This window comes from Helianthus annuus, chromosome 16, assembly GCF_002127325.2.
Source record: "Helianthus annuus cultivar XRQ/B chromosome 16, HanXRQr2.0-SUNRISE, whole genome shotgun sequence".
NCBI classification, from domain to species: Eukaryota; Viridiplantae; Streptophyta; class Magnoliopsida; order Asterales; family Asteraceae; genus Helianthus; species Helianthus annuus.
The window spans coordinates 186,239,751-186,246,033 of record NC_035448.2 but is presented as its reverse complement, the minus strand read 5'-3'; the positions used below and the strand labels follow the sequence as shown (position 1 = coordinate 186,246,033).

General features: G+C 39.0%; 1 long non-coding RNA gene across 4 annotated transcripts; it reads right to left on the bottom strand.

Moving 5' to 3' along the window:
• Positions 1-3,013: 3,013 nt before the first annotated feature.
• LOC110882550 lies at positions 3,014-6,215 on the bottom strand. Of its 4 annotated transcripts, XR_004883232.1 has the most exons (6): positions 5,801-6,215; positions 4,428-4,496; positions 3,827-3,899; positions 3,531-3,723; positions 3,284-3,460; positions 3,014-3,223 (listed from the first exon to the last, which is right to left on the bottom strand). It is a non-coding gene; the product is annotated as an uncharacterized LOC110882550 (long non-coding RNA). The 4 variants fall into 4 exon arrangements; XR_004883231.1 differs by having other exon boundaries at positions 3,284-3,723; XR_002560129.2 differs by having other exon boundaries at positions 3,014-3,460.
• Between the last annotated feature and the right edge of the window lie 68 nt (positions 6,216-6,283).

Sequence of the window (6,283 nt, the reverse complement as noted above, 5' to 3'; positions counted from 1 at the left end):
TATAGCAAAATGTCACTTCAAGTGGGCGTATAGAAAGTTTTAGATGTTACATTTGAGTTTGACCCATTTGCCCCCATTGATTTTTCCGCCCGTAGTGTTTAGTTTTACCGAAAATTTTCGGAAAAAGAATTTGTAGTGTAAAATATTGAATTTTTAAGAGTCCAGTCCCCACCGATTTGGATTTTAAGAGTCTGACCCTCCCCACTGGCTACTAGCCAGGGGAGGATCTTAGTGATATTTGAGGCGGTGGTGATAGTGGAGGCGAGAAATGCTTTATGAGCCCAACATCCCTTCAGCTCACAACAAATGTGGATCTTCCTAGGGTGTTACATATTTAATGTGAAATGGCTCCTGAATAATTAAAATTAGTTTTGTTACAGGTGAGCGTAAAGGATTACCTAAAACCAAGTATTTTGATCCCCAAATAATATCACAATTAAAATAGCTTAGTTTCATTATAAGAGGACCCGGGGTGGTCCGTGTTCGGCCCCCCATCACTCGTGATGGCCAATGTGTACACCGCCGCCGCCATATTGTTAACGCGTTATATTGTTAACGCGTGCTGGCCATAACGCGTTGAAAAAGTAGCCGTTGAAACATTCGACCGTTGATGAACGGTAACTTAAATAAAAAAAAAAATCCACTTTATTTATATATATATATCCACATTTAACCATTTTTTCACACACCAAACTCTATCTTTTAACCATTTTAAACCCATTTCACCCAATTTTGTATATCTTTCTCAAATGGAATTCCCTACCGATTCGACGTTTCCGATGTCTAGCGATTCCGAGTCGTCTTCCGACAACGACACACTAAACTATTTTGTGTCGGTGTATAACGAGCTTGATGCCGAGTCGTCCCGCCCAAAGAAGAAGATGGTCGGCCGTGATCGTATACGTGCCAACGAAGTTTTGATGAACGATTATTTTGTGGAAAACCCGCTATACAATTCCAAAACTTTTAGAGATCGTTTTCGTTTACCCAAAGAATTATTTTTAAAGATTGTTGGAGACATCGAGGCAAGCGAGGGATGGTTTCAAGAAGGTTACGATGCGAGGGGCAAACCAAGTTTCACGCCGATTCAAAAATGCACGTCCGCCATTCGCCAACTAGCGACAGGTAACCCACCCGATCAATATGATGAATACCTAGCTATGTCTGAAAGAACTTCACGTGAGTGTTTGCAATTTTTTTGCAATGCGGTTATTAAGTTGTATTCTAACGAGTTTTTACGAAAACCGACGAGCCACGACATCTCTCGTATTTATGCCGCACACGAGGCTAGATGACATTTTCCCGGGATGCTCGGTAGCATCGATTGTACACATATCGAGTGGAAAAATTGTCCAAGAGAGTTGCGAGGGGCGTATGTGAGGGGAGACATCAAAAGACCAACCATCATACTAGAAGCGGTGGCGTCGAATGATTTATGGATTTGGCATTCGTATTTCGGTGTCCCAGGTTCAAACAACGACATCAATGTGTTGCACACGTCGTCGTTGTTCCAAAGCGTAACGGATGGTACCGCACCTTCCTCTCCTTTCTATGTGAACGGTCGACATTACAGACGAGGCTTTTATCTTGTCGATGGTATCTACCCGTCTTGAAATAGTATGTTTTAAAATTAATGAAATTTTTAATTTTAGTGTTTTATTGTTAATTTCTAATTTAAAAATAAAAGTTAAAAAAATTGGGAGGGAGTGATAGAATCCATCACTAGTGATTCCACCCCTAGTCCATTTCTATCACTAGTGATGGAAATATGGTTGATGACATGGCATTAGTTGATTGGATAGTGGGAGTGATGGAATCCATCACTAGTGATTCCACCCCTAGTCCCCTAAGGGGAGGAGGGGTGGTTCACTAGTGATAGATTCTAGTGATGGGAGCACCCAATCAAATCATGCCATGTCAGCACCCAATATTCTATCACTAGTGATAGAAATGTAGTGGGGGTGGTATCACTAGTGATAGGGATTCCAATGTACAAATATTATTGCAAGACACATGTTCCATTTTTTGATTTGCAACGCTTTATACACTCAACGAGTGATAGATTAACGAGTGATAGAAAGGGGCGGCGGCGGTGTAGAGTGATAGAATAACGAGTGATGGGGTGGTATCACGCACCACCCCGCCTGCCCTAACACTATGAGTTGAATACGCTTGACTCAAATAATATAGTTTCAAAACACCTGCTAAAATTATGATCAAATAATTTGTTTTCAAGCATCTACTCGTTGCAGTGATGACTACATAATGCAAAGATTTGGGTATATCAATCACTCGAAATCACATTATATTTTGTGAAAACTCTCCTAACTCGTTTAATATATTTAAGAACGAAAACCACCTATTACAATGTAAATCTTCTATTTATACTAAAGAGCTTGATAAATAAGTAACACAGTTCTAATCCTACTACCTTTTAAATCATAAAAAAAAACAACTTTTTTGAATGGCGACATTCAACATTTGGTCTCATCCCCCACGTTGGGAGACCCATCACTCTACTTCGGCTAGTTATGTTGTCTTAGCCGGGCTCATGTTGGTTTCAGAGTTTGGCCGGCTAGTTATACTGTCTTAGCCGGGCTCATGTTGGTTTCAGAGTTTGGCTGGGCGTTCACAGAAAAAACCACACAGATACTCACGCAAGCGTTTAACAAGGAGTGACCCCCCCCCCCCCCTATGTGTAAAACCTATTGACTCCCAAGACTTGAACACACGACCTAAGACTAGTTCAAACTTCTATTAAACTAGAAACGCAACCCGCCGCGATGCGACGGGGGCGATATTTATATTCAATCGGTTGCCATTGAGTCGCATCGATTGAGTTAATTACATAAGATAGTGTCTCAGCTGGAACACACTTTCTTAAACACCAATGATTGTCCAAAAACGATACCCGTGCTTATCGGCGGGTCTGAACTTGGTAAACCGTCATATTCCTAAATTAATATCAATTTATTGATGTCTCATGCTTGTATTCCTAATTAGTAAACACCAATTGATGTCTCATTGTATTCTCTTATTGCAAAATAAAAAGTTGCAAGACAAAAAAGCCAAATCTACATTTACATACGAAAACAAAAACTACATTTATAGCATAAGGAGCGTTCCATTTTTTGGATCTTTTGTTCTAGCCGGCTCGTTTTTGCAACCTCATTGGAGTGCATAGTCAACAAAGTTGTCGAGGTTCCATTATTGTTCCTTGCATCTGCAAATATAACTTGAAATTACCACTGCCAATTCTCAAATCTTGAATATAATTACTTACCCTCTAAGTTTTCTTTCCTCCAGTTCGCAACCAAAGCCCACCAAACTAAAGACAACCCGCTCCATTGTTAATTCTTATACATCAATTAAGCATTCAAAAGTTGTAAATTATCAAACCATTATGATCTTATTGACCGAAACTGCTACGGATTTGCGGTCACTTATGCAAGCAATCAAACTATACAAAGCATCAAAAAGAAGTTATTAAAAACACAAACAAATTAATACTAAAATCGAGGTTGACGAACCTGAGAAACTTGAGTAAAGAATTGACAATGAGGAATTTAGAAGACAAATAAAAGAAAGGAGAACACCACCGTCAAACAATCAGCACGTCTTTGCTACAAGAGATAAAAGCCGCCTTTTATGGCTTGGATAATCAAGCAAAAGAACCTCGGGCTCCTTTGGTTTCATATAGAAGACTCGTCTTATAGAGAGTACCTTATTGAATAGATAGAAATAAAACTAAATAGATAGAATTTAAGCTAATCTATGGTTCTTATAAAAGCAAATTAAATATAAGCATGTCAGCAATTTGTAGTACCTTTGTCGTGTTCATTGAACTCGCTACAATTGTCACACGACCAGATGTCAAGGGTGCCATAAGAGCTTCAAATCTATGAAATCAAGTGTCGCGATGTATGACAAAATATTAGAGAGTAAAATAGAAGATAATGATATATGAGCTATGAAACTTATAATTAAAAAAATCTTGAGCGGATCTTTTATTGCACTCAAATATTGCCCTTCTAGTGAAAACAGCAGCAACATAATTCAACGAATTCAACAAATTATGTCTAGGAATCTGTAGTTTGCCAAACCTGAATGTTGATTAAGGTTATTATCATGGGCGGACCTAGCTTTTGGCCAGGGTGAGCGGCCGCACCCCTAGAAAAAAGAAATTTAGTGTATATTTTAGGCAAAAAACCGACCGCACCCCTTGAAAATATAGTTGAACACCTCATCCGCACCCCCAACAAAAAAATTATGGGTCCGACACTGGTTATTATTAGTATCAGAAGTGTCTTATACAATGATTTTTCCTTTCAATTCATACCAGATAAGGTTGTTATCAACACCGTCCAAACCAATTTTATGACCACAATTGGCTATACGAACATTTTGACACATTATCATCTTTTTACCTGATCTGGGCTATAAATGCATGTACCATTGACTTCAAGTTGTGCGAAAACAACTGCATGTTTAGCATGCTGAAAACACAAACCAACATACTATATAATTTACAGCAGTACAGTATAATGGTATAACTAATGTGTTACGTATCTTATTTATTTTAGTTTTATTACTATTGTTAAGTCAAGGGATTAGGATGTTATTTTGGTTTAGTTTGGGGGTGTCTTGTGTAAGTGTCTTGTTTATTTAATTGGTTTACGTATGGAATGAAAATCAGCCAGAATTTGAGTCAAATTTCCTTCTATCTCTTAGCTTTCTTCTTCCCCAAGGTTTTAACCCTATCATAATGTATACATATTATCCTTTGAGATAATAACAAACCAAGTTCAACTTTGAAATAAAATGTAGATGTTGTCTAAAGTGTAGCAGGTAGGCGAGAAAAATTTGAAGCCATTTTCGTCAAGGTTGTGCTATGAAGTTCACAAATCCGCTATTTAAAATTTTGGATTTTCTTGAGTAATAACCTAGATTAGAGAAACTAATGATCAACAGTTGAAACTAACTATCTATTTTGGGTCACAAAAAAATAATATTAGTAGGGCTGTGAAGTTGTTACTTTGTAATAGGACCAAAATATTCAACCTGTATAAGACCATGTGTAGTGGTAGAACACTATAATGCCCCCACCATAGGGCGTTTTGCGCCATGTGGCGTCCTAGTCAGCAAGGGGGCATTATAGCAAAAGTGGTGTAGTGGGTATAATGCCCCATAATGCCCCATTCGAAAGATGGGGGGTCGAAAGATGGGGGGTCGAAAGATGGCAATGGTCGAAAGATGGGGGGTCGAAAGATGTCAACGGTCGAAAGATGTGGGGTCGAAAGATGGCAACGGTCGAAAGATGGGGGTCGAAAGATGGTGGCAGCGTTATAATTTAAACGCCGAACGGGATTTTTTTCGAAAATCACGCCGGAAAACGCCCCCTGTAGTGGGGGGTTGGGCGTTTTAGGGCGTTTTGGGGCAATTTTTTTTTAAAAAAAACGCCCCATTACGCTTGGTCTAAGAATCATGATTCATTAAAAGCCTTTTTCCAATTTCCACCTTTTTTCTATCCAACGGATTTAAAAATTAGGAAAAGCATGATCACTCATCACTAATCAAAACTACTTTTTCAGTATCGTCCCTAAATTATGTTGCCTAATTTCACATGTTGTTATTAGTTGATTTCGAGTATGTATGACGGCCAGTTCCCAGGTTTTTAGTTACGAAGTCAATTTTGCCAAATCACATACTCTTATATGCACACAACAAAGAAAAACCCTAACCTATGAACCGGATGAAACAGAGATAGGCAAATCGAACAGCAGATGGAAACGGGGCTTACCGGAACCCTGACGTCTTCTAACATCGTCTGATTAGGTTTTCGACGCATCGGAACCCTAAACAAAGTTGACAAAGTCGGATTACGTGCGTCTGATTCCGTGAGTCCGAAATACTGATCGATTGAAGCTGAATCTAGGACCGATTTGATCGTCAATCGGCACTTTTGTTGGTGAGATATTCGGCAACTGATCGATGGCCAGGTTGATGCGTTGTTGAGGAGAGTGAAGGAGGTGCCGGAGCGGATGTAGGAGCGACGGGAAGATGGAGAAGAGGGCGGTGGGAGATAGGGTTTCCATTGACGTTTTTGTCTCCCACTCTCTCCTGCGATTTTGTGGGATGAATTTACAACAAATGTACAATCATGAATGCTCAAAATACAAACACTAAAGCATGGAACAAAATAGAAACACATGTTACAATATGTTGCAAATTAGAGTATATATAAATAATCTAAATCTTATCCACCAACTCTTTTAAACTTCTT